Here is a 22,236-nt window from a genome sequence, read left to right as displayed (position 1 = left end):
GGTCTAACAAAGTAGTACTTAGAGACAGAAACCCCCATTCAATTTTATACAACTTTCCAATTTGCTTCCATTATCAAATGTGCTTCATTCTTTTGTTATCCTTTGAAGGAACTGCATTGCACTACTGGCAGCTAGCTGAATATATCTAGTTAGCCAATCACAAGAGATACATGTGTGCAGGGACCACTCGGCAGCTAGCTCCCACTAGTGTGTGATATGTGCATATTCTTTTTCAACATGGGATATCAAGAGAACAAAGCACATTTTAAAATAGAAGTGAATTTAAGTTTCTTAAAATATCATCCTCTATCTTAATCGTGCAAATTTTATTTTGACTTTACTATCCCTTTAAGCCTCTCAGGATGGAGTGGAACAAGCAGAACGTTTTATTAGAGCTGTCAACACATCTCATTGATTAGGTGGTCTGCGATTAAGTGGTCAGTTGCATGGCACCAGCTGCTTCTCTCCAAACTTCTGCACATGGTATTGTACAATAAATCGTATTTTGTTTTTCACATCCGAATATCAGCTGATTAATATCCGATTAATCGGCTAGAAAAAAATTGGAAAATATTTATAAATACCATTTTCTTTCATGTAAGTGGCAAGAGTCCATGAGCTAGTGACGTATGGGATATACATTCCTACCAGGAGGGGGCAAAGTTTCCCAAACCTCAAAATGCCTATAAATACACCTCCCACCTCACTCATACCTCAGTTTTACAAACTTTGCCTTCGTTGCAGGATGGTGAATCAAGTCGTGCTTGATTTTCTTCTGTCAAAGGCGCTTCTAAGCATTTTGAAGCCCAATTCCTCTTAAAGTACAGTTTGTCTGAGGGATGTGAAGGGAATATTGCCGGATGTCTTGCTTTCACCTGTGGGAAATCTATTCTAAGGCTCTCTGTAAATTTGGTTGTGGGGGTTCATTTGCCACCTCCCTTTACAGATCAACATTTATACTCCTCTACCTTTACCTCTGATGATATGTTTCAGTACTGGTTTGGCTGTCTGCTATTTGTGGATGGGTGTCTTCAGGTAAGTATATATTATTTTTTTAAGACACTCTCAGCTATGTTTGGCACTTTATATTTTAAAGTTTTAATATATATTTGCCATGAGTAAGGTCTATGTTTATTTCCCTTTGCAGTCTAACAGTTTCAGCCTGGAGATTATGTTTTGGGAGAAATTTAGTAATTTTTTTTTCTTAGCTGGGGTTTCAGCTAGTTATAATTTCGGACTTGTTTGTTAAAATTTTCGTGGCAAATTAGGCTCGCGATGGTGCAAAAAGTTTATTTATTGCGTTATTCTTGGCAAGAATATTTTTGGCGCGGAGGTTGCGTTTGTTGTGCCACGAGTCACATAATTTCTTGCGTCTTTGTTGACACAAATTTTTTTGGTGCGAAGTTGCGCTTGTTATGACGCAAGTCGTGTCGTTTCTTGTTTACTTTGGCACCAAAAGTTTTTTTTTCTTTGCATTTGCGTCATCTTTGTTTGCATCATTATTGGCGCCAAAAATTTGTTATATTAAGTGTCTCCCTCTTTTGCTCTCTGCTCTCATTTGTTAACAGAGGGCTATGATGTTGTCTTTTATTTTCATTTAAAGCGACACTGAACCCAAATTTTTTCTTTTGTGATTCAGATAGAGCATGCAATTTTAAGCAACTTTCTTATTTACTCCTATTATCAATTTTTCTTCGCTCTCTTGCTATCTTTATTTAAAAAGGAAGTAATCTAAGCCAAGGAGCCAGCACGTTTTTGGTTCAGTACCATGGACATCACTTTTTTATTGGTGCTGTCCACACAGCAAGGACAACCCAGGTTGTTCACCAAAAATGGGCCGGTATCTAAACTTACATTCTTGCCTTTCAAATAAACATACCTAAAGAATGAAGACAATTTGATAATAGGAGTAAATTAGAAAGTTGCTTAAAATTGCATGCTGTATCTGAATCATGAAAGAAAATAATTGGGTTCAATGTCCCTTTAAAGGGACACTGTAACCAAAAATAAACTTAACATAAATCAATTAAAAGATTTGAAAAAATACGGGGGGCGGAGCCGGCTGAGGACCGGAACAGACGCATGATCTATTAGCTCCTGCTTAAATATAGTAATTAAACTTTATAAATGGCTCCAGAAACCGAGTTTGGACAGAAACTTTAATGCTCACTCCACTAGCCAGCAGACTAGAGAAGCTCTACCTCTCAAAAATCCTTTGAGTGAGAGTTTAATAAAAATTCCCAAAAGTCAGCTTCCAGAGAAGTGCGTGTGCCGCCATTACAACAGCGAGGTCACAATTGTAACGATCACAGTATAGACAAGCCACTAGCTGCAATCTTTGTCCTAAGACCTCCACTGGTACTATCAAGTATACGTATCACTTGAACTTGGACCTTGCGTGTCCATATTTGGTTTTCCAACTAAAAGCAGCACAGACCGTCTGACCAGAGGACAGGATGGAGGCCCTCATCAAGAACGCACTGAGTGCGCTAGACCTACGTATGAACGACCACTACGACAAATTACACCGGCTCCTATTGTTTGACTTCGAGGATCTACCCGGTAACCAGCAGGAGCAACTGAGGGACTTACCTCTCATTGTAATCGGCAAGCCGGAGGAAGAGAACGATTGCCTCACTGTTTCAGACGGCAACCACAGAAGCCCAGCAAAAGTTGGTGAGCGGTCTAAATTTTTCCCTTGCGCCGAGAAGCGCATCAATCTAAGCATCGCTACTGCCGCCACTTGCCTGGCTCTTGGTCCGACGCAGCCGTTAGGAGAGGAGCTAGAGGGGACAGTGTTCTCTCTCAGCCCGACACATAAGGCCCGCACATCCTCTCTCTATGGCCTTATTGATATTGGGAGGCCCTGTAATTTAGAGCTCCGGTTGGGATATTTGCCACATGCACGATCAGCTCTAGCCAACTCTCCTCATTGGCACCTGGGATCACCCTCTCTCCTTACAGTCGCCTTGCCCTCGGTTGGGGCATATAATGCCAGGGAGGGTGTTGGTTAGAGGATAGAGTACTGCACCTGAAGCCTTGACTTTAATAGACAGTAACTAGTATTTGGCTAAATACTTTAAAGTTATGGATGGTATTTTCTTTTTAAGTTGCTCTATAATCTGCGAGCTAGTTTATTATTGTTTTTTATTCAATTCTGTGAGGATGTTATTATTTCTTGCCTTATTATATCACCAGACAACAGAACTTTCAATAATGTTACTCACACATGGCTTTGGTAATTTTGTGCCAAGTTGTGTGTCCACATGCTCTTTTCGTTTGTGTGGTTCATGCTGTTATCAATATAGCTATGTTCTACGTATATACCTGAGAAATGATTAGGCTCCATCGTTATACTCAATATACACAATGTTGCCTGATCTTAAGGGTTCATTCTCCAGTCAAATGTTTATCTACTACTGCATTAATGATATTTATTCTCTAACTTACTATTGCTTTAAGGCCTATGTATATATGGTGTTGTTAGTATAAAATTTAGACAGCCCACATTGGCTCTAACTTATCCTAATTTGGGGCCCTAGTTTCAACTATTTTTGCATATGCACCACTATTGGCCCCTCACCTACAAGACCCATACATGCTAATTTCTATTTGGACATATATTTAAACATCTAATGATCAGGTGGTGTTGGACTTGCCATGTCAGTATTATAGATTTCACTTATATTTTTACCTTAACATAGCCACCTATGAGTGGGCTCACAGATGGAGTTGGGGCACCCAATGTAGATCCTAATAAGATGTCCTTCCCTACCCCAGTCCGTGTCTTCTAACACTGTCTCTAGGTATTTAGCTCTTTTGACACAAGCATGTTATAGCGATATGCGTAGGTTTTACATTATATCTTTTAGACGTTTGGCTCCTATGATACCCATACACCACTCTATTCTGCTATAATTGTATTGTATACTGTCTGCCCTGGATATTATACATATATAACGTCGCTCTACTGTGTCCACCTCTCACATTACCTCCTCTAGAGATCTAACGTACTGAGTAATACCTGGACACTGGAACTATGGTTTTCCCTTTTACATATAGCTTTGTTTTGTATAAATATTGCTTGTCCTCCTCATAAGCCACTCATGCATTATTATGCATGCATCATTATATACATCCTCATAGAATATTTCTATACAAATGTATTGTACATGTTAAGATACGTTTAAGAGTTGAGTTTTATATATTCCCTTGCTGTACTAAAGCTCATACTTAGCGATTGCGAGGAGATCTTGTAATAGAGAACATGTTACAGATTTAGTAGCTTTCCGTGCAAATAGGATGCTACAGGATAGGTCTGAAGGGTAAAACTGTAACTTCAATTCCAAGCCCAGAGCGTTCAAATTTGTTCTATATAGCTTTCCCATATGCTCCTGCTGTCAGAGAAGTCTACAATATTTAATAATTCTGCCGGGCTAGTTATGTTGTTTAGATGTCTGTTTTCTGCTCTCTTACCAACCTGTACGTGTGTTTTATTGTATTATTCACAGATGTGCAACATGAAGCCATTCAGCATAAAACAGGCTCTAATGCTTTTGAAAATTTTATTAGAATATAGAATACCCTAACTGCTGCTCTATATCTAATGTTTAGTCTAGCCCTTTAGAAGGTTGCACTTATGAGGGTTCCATAGCCTTCTAAATATAGGTTCTCCTCTATATGATGGCATTCCAGATGCAAAATAGCTTTCTTGCTGACATGTATACCTTCCTTAGGATGTTACCCTTATTTTTGTTCCTATCTTAGCTTAACTTTACTCACGATGCAAATTGAGGATAAGTTTTATTCTGTAATATATTTTAAAAGCTCTAAGCTCTCTGTGTAATCACATATTAGATATGCTGGCCGGCTCCGCCCTCCCACCCCCCCGCCCCCCCCCATTATATCTTGAGCGGCTCTTGCCCGCTGCTTCCCCTTCCCCCGTGAAATTGTTGAGCTACCTCCTCCCTAGCCCTAACACTTCTTGAATAGATATCCAAACCTTCTACATATATAGCTAGGAGAGGACCTTTCTAGTTTTTGTTACATTTCAGATTCTCACTAACAAAACTGAACTCTTATTTATGAGTCAGCCCACATTTTATAACAACGCTTGAGACAATTGAATATGTTATATTGCTAATTGTGATATGTTTACATTGTTCTGTACACATCTTGGGGCGTACCCTATATTATGTATCTGTTTATGACTTCAATAAAAAAAAAAAAATAAAAAAAAAAAAAATTGAAAAAATACACTTTTCAAATCACTCTAATTTTCAAATAATTACCGTTTCGCCGCTATTATATTACATTTTTGAAATATTTTCCAAACCCACTCAGTGGTTACTGTTGCTGGGTGTGCAATCCGGACGGAGAACCAAGGTTTGAATATGGCGCAGACTTGCGGAACGTCATTAAAGAAGTCTATGCCTGGATAAATCAGGCTTCAGAAGCAGATGCGTGAGCTCAAGTGCGTAATGCGCATGCACAAGCCGACAAATTGCATATTAATGATATGCAACTAGACGGCCGCTGATTGGAGGAAGCAATGAACGATTGCACAGCCCATATTAGTGGGTTGTCGTTCATTATGTCATGACGAAAAATATAAAAACATTTTTTAATATGATAAACGGATCGTTTCACATTGAATGTAAGTGCATTTTGTTAGTCTCATATTAAAACATGTTTCTCCTGTTAAGTGTAGTCAGTCCACGGGTCATCATTACTTCTGGGATATTAACTCCTCCCCAACAGGAGGTGCAAGAGGATCACCCAAGCAGAGCTGCTATATAGCTCCTCCCCTCTACGTCACACCCAGTCATTCTCTTGCACCCAACTAATAGATAGGATGTGTGAGAGGACTGTGGTGATTATACTTAGTTTTTATATCTTCAATCAAAAGTTTGTTATTTTAAAACAGCACCGGAGTGTGTTGTTCCTTCTCAGGTAGAATTTGAAGAAGAATCTACCTGAGTTTTTGGATGATTTTAGCCGGCGTAGCTAAAATTCATTTTGCTGTTCTCGGCCATTCTGAGGAGTGAGGTAAACTTCAGATCAGGGGACAGCGGGCAGGTTCACCTGCAAAGAGGTATGTTGCAGTATATTATTTTCTGAGGAATGGAATTGACTGAGAAAATACTGCCAATACCGATATAATGTAAGTTCAGCCTTAAATGCAGTAGTAGCAACTGGTATCAGGCTGTTTATGTATATATGTGTACACTTCAGTATTCTGGGGAATGGCACTTCTCTGGGTAATACTATATGCATATAATTTTTAGCCTAACTTGCAGTGGGAACGTCTAGCAACAGGCTGTTTAATGACATTTCATGTTATTTGATTTTAAACGTTTTTGCTGGCATGCTAAATTGTTTAATTATCTGAGGTACTGGGTGAAAAATTGTTTTTGGGCACTGTTTTTCCACTTGGCTGTCGTTTATTTTAATTTAAGACAGTTTACTGAACTTCCCTCACTGCTGTGGGTGAGGGGGAGGGGCCTATTTTGGCGCTTTTGCTACACATCAAAAATTCAGTCAAAAGTCTGTTTCTCTTCCTGCATGATCCGGATCGTCTCTACAGAGCTCAAGGGTCTTCAAAAATTATTTTGAGGGAGGTAATCACTCAGTACAAATTGAACATCATTCACCAAACAACGAGGGGGTAGTTATGCCGACTAACTTGCCTCACGTGTCAGTACCTGCATCTCCCGCTCGGGAGGTGCGTGATATTGTAACGCCGAGTACTTCAGGGCGGCCATTACAAATCACACTACAGGACATGGCTAATGTTATGACTGAAGTTTTGTCTAAATTACCAGAACTTAGAGGTAAGCGAGATCACTCTGGGGTGAGAACAGAGTGCGCTGATAATATTAGGGCCATGTCAGATACTGCGTCACAATTTGCAGAACATGAGGACGGAGAGCTTCATTCTGCGGGTGACGGATCTGATCCAAATAAACTGGATTCAGACATTTCAAATTTTAAGTTTAAGCTGGAAAACCTCCGTGTATTACTAGGGGAGGTGTTAGCGGCTCTGAATGATTGTAACACAGTTGCAATACCAGAGAAAATGTGTAAGTTGGATAAATATTTTGCGGTACCGTCGAGTACTGACGTTTTTCCAATACCTAAGAGACTTACTGAAATTGTTACTAAGGAGTGGGATAGACCCGGTGTGCCTTTCTCACCCCCTCCTATATTCAGAAAGATGTTTCCAATAGACGCCACCACACGGGACTTATGGCAAACGGTCCCTAAGGTGGAGGGAGCAGTTTCTACTTTAGCTAAGCGTACCACTATCCCGGTGGAGGATAGCTGCGCCTTTTCAGATCCAATGGATAAAGAGTTAGAGGGTTACCTTAAGAAAATGTTGGTTCAACAAGGTTTTATATTGCAACCCCTTGCATGCATTGCGCCTGTCACGGCTGCAGCAGCATTTTGGTTTGAGTCTATGGAAGAGACCCTTGAATCAGCTCCATTAGATGAGATTACACACAAGCTTAAAACCCTTAAGCTAGCTAATTCATTTATTTCTGATGCCGTAGTACACTTAACTAAACTTACGGCTAAGAATTCCGGATTTGCCATTCAGGCACGCAGAGCGCTGTGGCTAAAATCCTGGTCAGCTGATGTTACTTCTAAATCTAAATTACTTAACATACCTTTCAAAGGGCAGACCTTATTCGGGCCCGGTTTGAAGGAAATTATCGCTGACATTACAGGAGGTAAAGGCCATGCCCTGCCTCAAGACAGAGCCAAACCTAGGGCTAGACAGTCTAATTTTCGTGCCTTTCGTAACTTCAAGGCAGGAGCAGCATCAACTTCCTCTGCACCTAAACAGGAAGGAGCTGTTGCTCGCTACAGACAAGGCTGGAAACCTAACCAGTCCTGGAACAAGGGCAAGCAGGCCAGAAAACCTGCTGCTGCCCCTAAGACAGCATGAAGTGAGGGCCCCCGATCCGGGAACGGATCTAGTGGGGGGCAGACTCTCTCTCTTCGCCCAGGCTTGGGCAAGAGATGTCCAGGATCCCTGGGCGTTAGAGATCATATCTCAGGGATATCTTCTGGACTTCAAAGCCTCTCCCCCAAAATGGAGATTTCATCTTTCAAGGTTGTCAACAAACCAGATAAAGAAAGAGGCGTTTCTACGCTGTGTACAAGATCTTTTACTAATGGGAGTGATCCATCCGGTTCCGCGGTCGGAACACGGACAAGGGTTTTACTCAAATCTGTGGTTCCCAAGAAAGAAGGAACCTTCAGACCAATCTTGGACTTAAAGATCCTAAACAAATTCCTAAGAGTTCCATCGTTCAAAATGGAAACTATTCGGACAATTTTACCCATGATCCAAAAGGGTCAGTACATGACCACAGTGGATTTAAAGGATGCCTACCTTCATATACCGATTCACAAAGATCATTACCGGTATCTAAGGTTTGCCTTCCTAGACAGGCATTACCAGTTTGTAGCTCTTCCATTCGGGTTGTCTACGGCTCCAAGAATCTTCACAAAGGTTCTGGGCTCTCTTCTGGCGGTGCTAAGACCGCGAGGAATTTCGGTGGCTCCGTACCTAGACGACATTCTGATACAAGCGTCAAGTTTTCAAACTGCCAGGTCTCATACAAAGTTAGTGCTGGCATTTCTAAGGTCGCATGGGTGGAAGGTGAACGAAGAGAAGAGTTCTCTCTTACCACTCACAAGGGTTCCCTTCTTGGGGACTCTTATAGATTCTGTAGAAATGAAGATTTACCTGACAGAAGACAGGTTAACAAAGCTTCAAAATGCTTGCCGTGTCCTTCATTCCATTCAACACCCGTCAGTGGCTCAATGCATGGAGGTAATCGGCTTAATGGTAGCGGCAATGGACATAGTACCCTTTGCACGCCTACATCTCAGACCGCTGCAACTGTGCATGCTAAGTCAGTGGAATGGGTATTACTCAGATTTGTCCCCTACTCTGAATCTGGATCAAGAGACCAGAAATTCTCTTCTATGGTGGCTTTCTCGGCCACATCTGTCCAGGGGGATGCCATTCAGCAGACCAGATTGGACAATTGTAACAGACGCCAGCCTACTAGGTTGGGGCGCTGTCTGGAATTCCCTGAAGGCTCAGGGATCATGGACTCAGGAGGAGAGTCTCCTTCCAATAAACATTCTGGAATTGAGAGCAGTTCTCAATGCCCTTCTGGCTTGGCCTCAGTTAACAACTCGGGGGTTCATCAGGTTTCAGTCGGACAACATCACGACTGTAGCTTACATCAACCATCAAGGAGGGACAAGAAGCTCCCTAGCGATGATGGAAGTATCAAAGATAATTCGCTGGGCAGAGTCTCACTCTTGCCACCTGTCAGCGATCCACATTCCTGGAGTGGAGAACTGGGAGGCGGATTTCCTAAGTCGTCAGACTTTTCATCCGGGGGAGTGGGAACTTCATCCGGAGATCTTTGCCCAAATACTTCGACTTTGGGGCAAACCAGAGATAGATCTGATGGCGTCTCGCCAGAACGCCAAGCTTCCTTGTTACGGGTCCAGGTCCAGGAACCCGGGAGCAGTCCTGGTAGATGCTTTGACAGCACCTTGGACCTTCGGGATGGCCTATGTGTTTCCACCCTTCCCGATGCTTCCTCGATTGATTGCCAGGATCAAACAGGAGAGAGCATCGGTGATTCTGATAGCGCCTGCATGGCCACGCAGGACCTGGTATGCAGATCTAGTGGACATGTCATCCTGTCCACCTTGGTCTCTGCCTCTGAGACAGGACCTTCTAATTCAGGGTCCTTTCAAACATCAAAATCTAATTTCTCTGAAGCTGACTGCTTGGAAATTGAACGCTTGATTTTATCAAAGCGTGGTTTTTCGGAGTCAGTTATTGATACCTTAATACAGGCTAGGAAGCCTGTTACCAGAAAGATTTACCATAAAATATGGCGTAAATACTTACATTGGTGCGAATCCAAGAGTTACTCATGGAGTAAGGTTAGGATTCCTAGGATATTGTCTTTTCTACAAGAAGGTTTAGAAAAGGGTTTATCTGCTAGTTCCTTAAAGGGACAGATCTCAGCTCTGTCCATTCTTTTACACAAGCGTCTGTCAGAAGTTCCAGATGTTCAGGCTTTTTGCCAGGCTTTGGCCAGGATTAAGCCTGTGTTTAAAACTGTTGCTCCACCATGGAGCTTAAATTTAGTTCTTAACGTTTTACAGGGTGTTCCGTTTGAACCCCTTCATTCCATTGATATCAAGCTGTTATCTTGGAAAGTTCTGTTTTTGATGGCTATTTCCTCGGCTCGTAGAGTCTCTGAGTTATCAGCCTTACATTGTGATTCTCCGTATCTGATTTTTCATTCAGATAAGGTAGTTCTGCGTACTAAACCTGGGTTTTTGCCTAAGGTTGTCACTAACAAGAATATCAATCAAGAGATTGTTGTGCCATCATTGTGTCCTAACCCTTCTTCAAAGAAGGAACGACTTCTGCACAATCTAGATGTAGTCCGTGCCCTGAAATTTTATTTGCAGGCAACTAAAGATTTTCGACAAACTTCTTCCCTGTTTGTCGTTTATTCTGGACAGAGGAGAGGTCAAAAAGCTTCTGCTACCTCTCTCTCTTTTTGGCTTCGTAGCATAATACGTTTAGCCTATGAGACTGCTGGACAGCAGCCTCCTGAAAGAATTACAGCTCATTCCACTAGAGCTGTGGCTTCCACTTGGGCCTTTAAGAACGAGGCCTCTGTTGAACAGATTTGCAAGGCTGCAACTTGGTCTTCTCTTCATACTTTTTCCAAATTTTCCAAATTTGACACTTTTGCTTCTTCGGAGGCTGTTTTTGGGAGAAAGGTTCTTCAGGCAGTGGTCCCTTCCGTATAGGATCCTGCCTGTCCCTCCCGTCATCCGTGTACTTTAGCTTTGGTATTGGTATCCCAGAAGTAATGATGACCCGTGGACTGACTACACTTAACAGGAGAAAACATAATTTATGCTTACCTGATAAATTCCTTTCTCCTGTAGTGTAGTCAGTCCACGGCCCGCCCTGTTTTTATGGCAGGTCTAAAATTTTAAATTATACTCCAGTCACCACTGCACCCTATAGTTTCTCCTTTCTCGTTTGGTTCTCGGTCGAATGACTGGGTGTGACGTAGAGGGGAGGAGCTATATAGCAGCTCTGCTTGGGTGATCCTCTTGCACCTCCTGTTGGGGAGGAGTTAATATCCCAGAAGTAATGACCCGTGGACTGACTACACTACAGGAGAAAGGAATTTATCAGGTAAGCATAAATTATGTTTTTTATATAATCGTTGTACATACAAAAAATCTTTTCACAGTAATCCTTTAAGTATTTTAGCATAATCATTTTTTCCCATTCCTGAAACTGCTATTTTGAGGAAATTGGATATTTTGTTTAAATGTTGTTTTTTCTTTGTTACATTTTGCAAGATGTCTCAAACTGATTCTGCCTCTGATGTTACTATAGGAACAAAGCTAAGTATATGAATATACTTAGCTTTAGTGTGTATATTGTTAAATTAGCTGATTTTATTTCTTCAGCTCAAACTTGTTTCTGTATATTATTTCATACTGATAATGTTTCTATAGTCTAAATACATCTACTGTTAAACCTTCACAGTCTAATGTACATGATATTACTGTAGATATAAAGGTTTATATTGCTACAGACATAGAGAAGGCTTACTGCTATTCCGCCTTCAAATTAATGTAAAAGATCTCTCCTAACTTCTCATAAATCTAATGAAGTTTGTATTGATCGACAGCATACTGAAGTATTTCTACTGATGAGGTTTTCTCTGACTCAGAGGATCCTACTTCAGAGACTGATATTGATAATTCAACCTTTCTATTGAATGTATTCATTCTTTATTAAGGAAGTATTGTTTACTTTGGGTATTGAGGGATCTAGTCCTCTTGATCACAAGAATAGCAAATGTTTGAATTCTGTTTTTTTAAGCTTCTGAGGTTACTCTTGTTTAAAAGGCTATGGCTAATTTAGAGTTTTTGGGTAAAAGCCCCTAAGGTGGGGCTATTTCTTCTCTTGACAAACGTACTTCTATCCTATGGAAGATATTTCTTCTTTTAAGGATCCTTTAGATAGGAAGTTTGTTTCCTATCTTAGAGAAGCATATTTACATATTGGCAATATTTTTAAACCTGCCATTTCTATGGCTGATGTTGCTGCTGTTTCAACTTTTTGCTTGGGAAGTTTGGTTATCAGATATTGAATTGTCTAGCATTGTTCTTTTACTTCAACATGCTAATCATTTCATTTGTGATGCTATATTTTGTCATTTTAATTGATATTAAATCTTTTTTTTTAGCCATTTTTACTAGAAAAGGTTTATGGCTTAAATCTCTGATATGGTGGTGTTTGAATTTAGATTACTATCTTATTATTTTAGGATAGTAATTTCTCTTGTAAGATGTATAGAATCCACGGATTCATCCATACTTGTGGGATATTCTCCTTCCCTACAGGAAGTGGCAGAGAGAGCACCCACAGCAGAGCTGTCTATATAGCTCCTCCCTTAGCTCCACCCCCCAGTCATTCTCTCTGCCTGCTTAACTGCTAGGAAGGGAGAAGACAGCTGTAGCTTAGTGGTTATCTGGCCCACCTCACAAGTAACAGGTTGCAAGTTTGAATGCCTGATTCTATCAAAGCGTGGTTTCTCTCAGTCGGTCATTGATACCCTAATTGATACCCTAATTCAGGCTAGAAAGCCTGTCACCAGGAAAATCTATCATAAGATTTGGCGCAAATATCTTTGTTGGTGTGAATCCAAGGGTTACTCATGGAGTAAGATTAGGATTCCTAGAATTTTGTCTTTTCTCCAAGAAGGATTGGAGAAGGGATTATCAGCTAGTTCCTTAAAGGGACAAATATCTGCTTTGTCTATTCTTTTACACAAACGTCTGGACGATGTCCCAGATGTTCAAGCTTTTAGTCAGGCCTTGGTCAGGATCAAGCCTGTATTTAAACCTGTTGCTCCGCCATGGAGCCTAAACTTGGTTCTTAAAGTTCTTCAAGAGGTTCCGTTTGAACCTATGCATTCCATAGATATTAAGCTTCTATCTTGGAAAGTTTTGTTTTTAGTAGCTATCTCTTCGGCTCGAATAGTTTCTGAGTTATCCACTTTACAGTGTGACTCACCTTATCTTATTTTCCATGCAGATAAGGTGGTTTTACGTACCAAACCTGGATTCCTTCCTAAGGTTGTTTCTAATAGGAATATCAATCAGGAAATTGTTGTTCCTTCGCTGTGTCCTAATCCTTCAAAGAAGGAACGTCTGTTGCACAATCGTGATGTGGTTCGTGCTTTAAAGTTCTACTTACAAACAACCAAAGATTTCCGTCAAACATCTTCATTGTTTGTTGTCTATTCTGGTAAGAGGAGAGGTCAAAAGGCTGCGGGAAATTTTTGGTCCTTCTTTATGTCTTAATCCTAAGTATACTCTTGTATGTATGCATTCTTTGTAAGTGGTAAGAGCTTTGAAATATTATGTTGAGGCTAATTAAGATTTTAGAAGGACTTCTAGACTATATGTTTTTGTTTTTTCTGGCTCCAGGAAAGGTCAGAAAGCCTCTGCTATTTCTCTGGCTTCTTTGTTGAGACTTCACAAAGCTTATTTGGAGACTGAGCATTCTCCATCTCAGAGAATTACAGCTCATTGTACTAGATCAGTTGCCACTTGGGCTCTCAAGAATGAAGCAGCAACTTGGTCTTCTTTGCATACTTTAACTAAATTTTACCATTTTTATGTGTTTGCTTCTTCGGAAGCAGCCTTTGGTAGAAAGGTTCTTCAGGCAGTTGTCTCAGCTTGATTCTAATGCCTTTGATTTGAGTTTTTTTGAAATTTTTAAGAAAACTTAATTATTTTTGGGATTTAATTTCTCAGTGTTAATAGCTGTTTTTATTTTATCCCTCCCTCTCTAGTGACTCATGGACTTCTACATCTTGGGTATTATATCCCATACGTCACTAGCTCATGGACTATTGCCACTTGCATGAAAGAAAGCATAATTTATGTAAGAACTTACCTGATAAATTCATTTATTTCATAGTGGCAAGAGTCCATGAGACTTACCCTATTTTTTGTGGTTATGATTTTTTTGTATAAAGCACATTATTTCGGTATACTTTTTACTCCTTTTTATACACCTCACTTCTTGGCTATACGTTAAACTGAGGTATGAGTGAGGTGGGAGGTGTATTTATAGGCATTTTGAGGTTTGGGAAACTTTGCCCCCTCCTGGTAGGAATGTATATCCATAGGTCACTAGCTCATGGACTCTTGCCACTATAAAATACATTAATTTATCAGGTAAGTTCTTACATAAATTATGTTTTTTGCAGAATACCATGTGCAGGAGTTTGTCGGAGTGAAGCAGCTGGTGCCGTGCAACTGACCAACTAATCTCAGACCACCTAATTGATAATGAGATTCGTTTACAACTATTTTTATGATCAAACTTACTGATTAGTTGTTGCAGCCCTACTTATTCTTGATTATTAAAGAAAAATGTGTTGCATAAAAGGTAATGAATCACTTCTTTATGCCTAAATGAGGCTTTATACTGAGAGGTACATCACTGAGGGCTGAAACTCTTTTAAAATAATGGTTCTGGAAAAGGAATCGGACTACTACGCCTTTAAATGGTACCTATAAGCGCATGTAATCTGAAGATTGTATTGGCTGTTATGCCTGGTTATTGTAGCCAAAGTGGGAAAAAATGTTTGCTGTCCAGCACTTTTAAATGAGCTTTGGACATCAATATTTGGATATGCAAATACCATTGCACTTCAGCACAAGGTCCAGTTACAAACACTACCATTTGAGAGCGCCTGTATTTCATGTTAAATCTATAGACTCTACTGTAATGAATTTCCTGTTGAGCAATTTCATACCCCTTTTCTGAAGCTCCTTTTTATATAAAATCTGTCTAATTGCAAACTTGTGCAAAAGGAGTTATCCTACAGAATTCATTTTATGTGAATGTTAGCAACGTTTGTCATTGACAGCTCTTCTGTATTCTATATGAGGTATGTTTTATGTTTAGAAAAAAACACTGACACTATTAGAACCTGCATGTTAAATCTTCAGCCAGCGATCAGGAATGCAAGTGAACAACCAGTTACAAACTACTTCTAAAAAGACATAGTGTCACTGATATCTGATCCAGCCTAATGCAGGGCTCGACAAACCCAGGAGCCAGGGAGCGACTGGCTCCTAGAATTTTACCCCTGACTCCTAACCTTTTGCGTTATTTGCCATATTTCTTTTTACAACTACCACTGTTTGGCTCCTAAAAGAATGTCTGGCTCCTAGGAATTCTATACTGGTTCCTAATTTTTAAATAATTTGTCGAGCACTGGACTAATGGACCATGTACCCCTCACTAAAGAGGGTGGTGGGTTATAGGGGCAACAGATTACTTAAAGGGACATAATACTCATATGCTAAATCACTTGAAACTGATGCAGTATAACTGTAGAAAGCTGACAGGAAAATATCACCTGAGCATCTCTATGTAAAAAAGGAAGATATTTTACCTCACAATCTCCTCAGCTCAGCAGAGTAAGTTCTGTGTAAAAGGTTATACTCAGCTGCTGCCCAGCTGCAGATAAAAAATGAAGAAATGAACAGCAGCCAATCAGCATCAGCAGTGCTGAGGTCATGAACTCTTTTACTGGGATATCATGAGATTTCACTTAACTCCCATGAGATTTCATAGTTAACTTCCTTATCCTGAATAGGGAAATAACATGAAAGTGCACGTAAGCTCACTCCCTCAGCTGTCCCAGGACAGACATACTGATTTGCTGCTTAGAAGTTCTTTACAATGGGATATGGCTACTGAGGAATTTTTGAGGTAAAATATCTTTCTTTTTTACATAGAGATGCTCAGGTGATATTTTCTAGTCAGCTTTTTACAGCTATGCTGCATCACTTTCAAGTGTTTTAACATTTGGGTATCATGGCCCTTTAAGTTGGAAGCTTGCTTGATATACCAGCTAAACACAATCTACCCTTATAGACTGATTACATGTATAGATTGGTACTGCTTGTGATTTGACTTCTATAATGAACTGTGGCTACCATGATACTTTACAATCCAGTTTTATGGTGTGAGGACTAATAGTTGAAGCATCATTTGAGGCCATTAAGACTGAGCAACAGCTACACCCAGATAGAGCATTGAATGTTAAAAAATTTAGTTTACGTCTATTAACAAATTTACTTTTTTCTATTGGTGTCCTTTGTTGAAAAGCATACCTAGGTAGACTCAGTAGCAGCAATGCACTACTGGGAGCTATTTTAACATATTGGGTGCGCCAGTGACAAAAAACATATATAGGGAGCTGATTTTAATGTTAAACGCAGCTATATTGCTTTTTGCACTTTTAGATCTCTTTAATCAGAAATCTGTAACTTCTGTTTTTAAAGCTGAGTGGATTATTCAGCTATTAATGGAACAGTCAAGTAAAAATTAAACTTTCATGATTCAGATACAGCACACAATTTTAAACAACTTTCCAATTCACTTCCATTATCTAAATGTGCAAAAATATTTTTATATGCACACTTTTTGAGGCACCAGCTCTTACTGAGCATGTGCAAGATTCACAGGATATAAGTATATGCTTTTTGTGATTGGCTGAGGATTGTCACATAATGCATTGGGTAAGAAAATGTAACGGACATTCGTCAGAAAAAATCTACTACTCATTTGAAATTCAAACTAAGTAATTTTGCATTGTCTCTTTATTATGCATTGCATTTATTAAATGGACAGTCTACAATATATTTTTCTTGTTTTAAAAGATAGATAATCCCTTTTTCTTCTGTTAAGTGTGATCAGTCCACGGGTCATCATTACTTCTGGGATATTACTCCTCCCCAACAGGAAGTGCAAGAGGATTCACCCAGCAGAGCTGCATATAGCTCCTCCCCTCTACGTCACTCCCAGTCATTCTCTTGCACCCAACGACTAGATAGGATGTGTGAGAGGACTATGGTGATTATACTTAGTTTTATATCTTCAATCAAAAGTTTGTTATTTTAAAATAGCACCGGAGTGTGTTATTACCTCTCTGGCAGAGTTTGAAGAAGAATCTACCAGAGTTTTGCTATGATTTTAGCCGGAGTAGTTAAGATCATATTGCTGTTCTCGGCCATCTGAGGAGTGAGGTAAACTTCAGATCAGGGGACAGCGGGCAGATGAATCTGCATAGAGGTATGTAGCAGTTTTTATTTTCTGACAATGGAATTGATGAGAAAATCCTGCCATACCGATATAATGTCATGTATGTATACTTTACACTTCAGTATTCTGGGGAATGGTACTTCACTAGAATTACACTGTAAGAAATACATAAAGCTGTTTAATAACTAGAGATTATGTTTAACGTTTTTGCTGGAATGTAAAATCGTTTTCATTTGCTGAGGTACTGTGTGAATAAATGTTTGGGCACTATTTTTCCACTTGGCAGTTGCTTAATCTGTTTTTCTGACAGTTTCTGTTCTCCCTCACTGCTGTGTGTGAGGGGGAGGGGCCGTTTTTTGGCGCTTTTTCTATGCATCAAATATTTCAGTCAGCAACTCATTGTATTCCCTGCATGATCCGGTTCATCTCTACAGAGCTCAGCAGAGCTGTGAGAATTATAGTTTGACTGAGATAAAAAACGTTTATTCTGTAATTTGTTTCCTGCTTTCAGAATTTGTTATCTTTGCTAATGGGATTAAACATTTGCTAAAGTTGTGTTGTTTACAAGGATTGAGGCTATAACTGTTTCAATTTATTAATTTTCAACTGTCATAGATCTTCTGTGCTTCTTAAAGGCACAGTACATTTTAATATTATTCTAATTGAATTGTATTTCCAAGTTGCAAGTTTATTTGCTAGTGTGTTAAACATGTCTGATTCAGAGGATGATACCTGTGTCATTTGTTGCAATGCCAAAGTGGAGCCCAATAGAAATTTATGTACTAACTGTATTGATGCTACTTTAAATAAAAGTCAATCTGTACAAATTGAACAAATTTCACCAAACAACGAGGGGAGAGTTATGCCGACTAACTCGCCTCACGTGTCAGTACCTACATCTCCCGCTCAGAGGGAGGTGCGTGATATTGTAGCGCCGAGTACATCTGGGCGGCCATTACAAATCACATTACAGGATATGGCTACTGTTATGACTGAGGTTTTGGCTAAATTACCAGAACTAAGAGGTAAGCGTGATCACTCTGGGGTGAGAACAGAGTGCGCTGATAATATTAGGGCCATGTCAGACACTGCGTCACAGGTGGCAGAACATGAGGACGGAGAACTTCATTCTGTGGGTGACGGTTCTGATCCAAACAGACTGGATTCAGATATTTCAAATTTTAAATTTAAACTGGAAAACCTCTGTGTATTACTAGGGGAGGTGTTAGCGGCTCTGAATGATTGTAACACAGTTGCAATACCAGAGAAAATGTGTAGGTTGGATAAATATTTTGCGGTACCGACGAGTACTGAGGTTTTTCCTATACCTAAGAGACTTACTGAAATTGTTACTAAGGAGTGGGATAGACCCGGTGTGCCGTTCTCACCCCCTCCGATATTTAGAAAAATGTTTCCAATAGACGCCACCACAAGGGACTTATGGCAAACGGTCCCTAAGGTGGAGGGAGCAGTTTCTACCTTAGCTAAGCGTACCACTATCCCGGTGGAGGATAGCTGTGCTTTTTCAGATCCAATGGATAAAAAGTTAGAGGGTTACCTTAAGAAAATGTTTGTTCAACAAGGTTTTATATTGCAACTCCTTGCATGCATTGCGCCGATCACGGCTGCAGCGGCATTCTGGATTGAGTCTCTGGAAGAGAACATTGGTTCAGCTACTCTGGACGACATTACGGACAGGCTTAGAGTCCTTAAACTAGCTAATTCATTCATTTCGGAGGCCGTAGTACATCTTACTAAACTTACGGCGAAGAATTCAGCATTCGCCATTCAGGCACGCAGGGCGCTGTGGCTAAAATCCTGGTCAGCTGATGTTACTTCTAAGTCTAAATTGCTTAATATACCTTTCAAAGGGCAGACCTTATTCGGGCCCGGGTTGAAAGAGATTATCGCTGACATTACAGGAGGTAAAGGCCATGCCCTGCCTCAGGACAAAGCCAAAGCCAAGACTAGACAGTCTAATTTTCGTTCCTTTCGTAATTTCAAAGCAGGAGCAGCATCAACTTCCTCTGCACCAAAACAGGAAGGAGCTGTTGCTCGCTACAGACAAGGCTGGAAACCTAACCAGTCCTGGAACAAGGGCAAGCAGACTAGGAAACCTGCTGCTGCCCCTAAAACAGCATGAATTGAGGGCCCCCGATCCGGGATCGGATCTAGTGGGGGGCAGACTTTCTCTCTTCGCCCAGGCTTGGGCAAGAGATGTTCAGGATCCCTGGGCGCTAGAGATAATATCTCAGGGATACCTTCTGGACTTCAAATACTCTCCTCCAAGAGAGAGATTTCATCTGTCAAGATTGTCAACAATCCAGACAAAGAAAGAGGCGTTTCTACGCTGCGTACAAGAGCTCTTGTTAATGGGAGTAATCCATCCAGTTCCACGATCGGAACAGGGACAGGGGTTTTACTCAAATCTGTTTGTGGTTCCCAAAAAAGAGGGAACTTTCAGACCAATCCTGGACTTAAAGATCCTAAACAAATTCCTAAGAGTTCCATCGTTCAAGATGGAGACTATTCGGACAATTTTACCTATGATCCAAGAGGGTCAATACATGACCACTGTAGATTTAAAAGATGCTTACCTTCACATACCGATTCACAAAGATCATTATCGGTACCTAAGGTTTGCCTTCCTAGACAGGCATTACCAGTTTGTGGCTCTTCCATTCGGATTGGCTACAGCTCCAAGAATCTTCACAAAGGTTCTGGGTGCTCTTCTGGCGGTACTAAGACCGCGGGGAATCTCGGTAGCTCCATACCTAGACGACATTCTGATACAAGCTTCAAGCTTTCAAACTGCCAAGTCTCATACAGAGTTAGTGCTGGCATTTCTAAGGTCACATGGATGGAAGGTGAACGAAAAGAAAAGTTCACTCGTTCCACTCACAAGAGTTCCCTTCCTGGGGACTCTTATAGATTCTGTAGAAATGAAGATTTGCCTGACAGAGGACAGGCTAACAAGACTTCAAAGTGCTTGCCGCACCCTTCATTCCATTCAACACCCGTCAGTGGCTCAATGCATGGAGGTAATTGGCTTAATGGTAGCGGCAATGGACATAGTACCCTTTGCACGCTTACACCTCAGACCACTGCAACTGTGCATGCTAAGTCAGTGGAATGGGGATTACTCAGACTTATCCCCTTCTCTGAATCTGGATCAAGAGACCAGAAATTCTCTTCTATGGTGGCTTTCTCGGCCACATCTGTCCAGGGGGATGCCATTCAGCAGACCAGACTGGACAATTGTAACAACAGACGCCAGCCTTCTAGGTTGGGGTGCCGTCTGGAATTCTCTGAAGGCTCAGGGACAATGGAGTCAGGAGGAGAGTCTCCTGCCAATAAACATTCTGGAATTGAGAGCAGTTCTCAATGCCCTCCTGGCTTGGCCCCAGTTGACAACTCGGGGGTTCATCAGGTTTCAGTCGGACAACATCACGACTGTAGCTTACATCAACCATAAGGGAGGGACAAGAAGCTCCCTAGCTATGATGGAAGTATCAAAGATAATTTGCTGGGCAGAGTCTCACTCTTGCCACCTGTCAGCAATCCACATCCCGGGAGTGGAGAACTGGGAGGCGGATTTCTTAAGTCGTCAGACTTTTCATCCGGGGGAGTGGGAACTTCATCCGGAGGTCTTTGCCCAAATACTTCGACGTTGGGGCAAACCAGAGATAGATCTCATGGCGTCTCGACAGAACGCCAAGCTTCCTCGTTACGGGTCCAGATCCAGGGATCCAGGAGCAGTCCTGATAGATGCTCTGACAGCACCTTGGGACTTCAGGATGGCTTACGTGTTTCCACCCTTCCCGTTGCTTCCTCGATTGATTGCCAGAATCAAACAAGAGAGAGCATCAGTGATTCTAATAGCACCTGCGTGGCCACGCTGGACTTGGTATGCAGACCTGGTGGACATGTCATCCTGTCCACCTTGGTCTCTACCTCTGAAACAGGACCTTCTGATACAGGGTCCCTTCAAACATCAAAATCTAACTTCTCTGAAGCTGACTGCTTGGAAATTGAACGCTTGATTTTATCAAGACGTGGATTTTCTGAGTCAGTTATTGATACCTTAATACAGGCTAGGAAACCTGTTGCCAGAAAGATTTACCATAAGATATGGCGTAAATACCTATATTGGTGTGAATCCAAAGGTTACTCTTGGAGTAAGGTTAGGATTCCTAGGATATTGTCTTTTCTACAAGAAGGTTTAGAAAAGGGTTTATCTGCTAGTTCATTAAAGGGACAGATCTCAGCTCTGTCCATTCTGTTACACAAACGTCTGTCAGAAGTTCCTGACGTCCAGGCTTTTTGTCAGGCTTTGGCCAGAATTAAGCCTGTGTTTAAAACTGTTGCTCCACCATGGAGTTTAAACCTTGTTCTTAATGTTTTACAGGGCGTTCCGTTTGAACCCCTTCATTCCATTGATATAAAGTTGTTATCTTGGAAAGTTCTATTTTTAATGGCTATTTCCTCGGCTCGAAGAGTCTCTGAATTATCAGCCTTACATTGTGATTCTCCTTATTTGATTTTTCATTCGGATAAGGTAGTCCTGCGTACTAAACCTGGGTTCTTACCTAAGGTAGTTACTAACAGGAATATCAATCAAGAGATTGTTGTTCCTTCTTTATGCCCAAATCCTTCTTCAAAGAAGGAACGTCTACTGCACAACCTGGATGTAGTCCGTGCTCTAAAATTTTACTTACAGGCAACTAAGGAATTTCGACAAACGTCTTCTCTGTTTGTCATTTACTCTGGGCAGAGGAGAGGTCAAAAAGCTTCCGCTACCTCTTTCTTTTTGGCTTCGTAGCATAATTCGTTTAGCTTATGAGACTGCTGGACAGCAGCCTCCTGAAAGAATTACAGCTCATTCTACTAGAGCTGTGGCTTCCACTTGGGCCTTCAAGAATGAGGCCTCTGTTGAACAGATTTGCAAGGCTGCAACTTGGTCTTCGCTTCATACTTTTTCCAAATTTTACAAATTTGACACTTTTGCTTCATCGGAG

The 22,236-nt window shown here is 40.9% G+C and overlaps 1 protein-coding gene across 1 annotated transcript in view; it reads left to right on the top strand.

The window, feature by feature from the left end:
• MKLN1 (muskelin 1) overlaps positions 1-22,236 on the top strand; it is a 512,658-nt gene that overhangs the window by 47,205 nt on the left and 443,217 nt on the right. The gene's annotated exons all lie outside the window — the stretch shown is intronic.

Source organism: Bombina bombina, chromosome 6 (assembly GCF_027579735.1).
Source record: "Bombina bombina isolate aBomBom1 chromosome 6, aBomBom1.pri, whole genome shotgun sequence".
In the NCBI taxonomy this organism is placed as follows: Eukaryota; Metazoa; Chordata; class Amphibia; order Anura; family Bombinatoridae; genus Bombina; species Bombina bombina.
The sequence above is the reverse complement of the archived record's forward strand: the minus strand, read 5'-3'. Positions and strand labels throughout refer to the sequence as shown.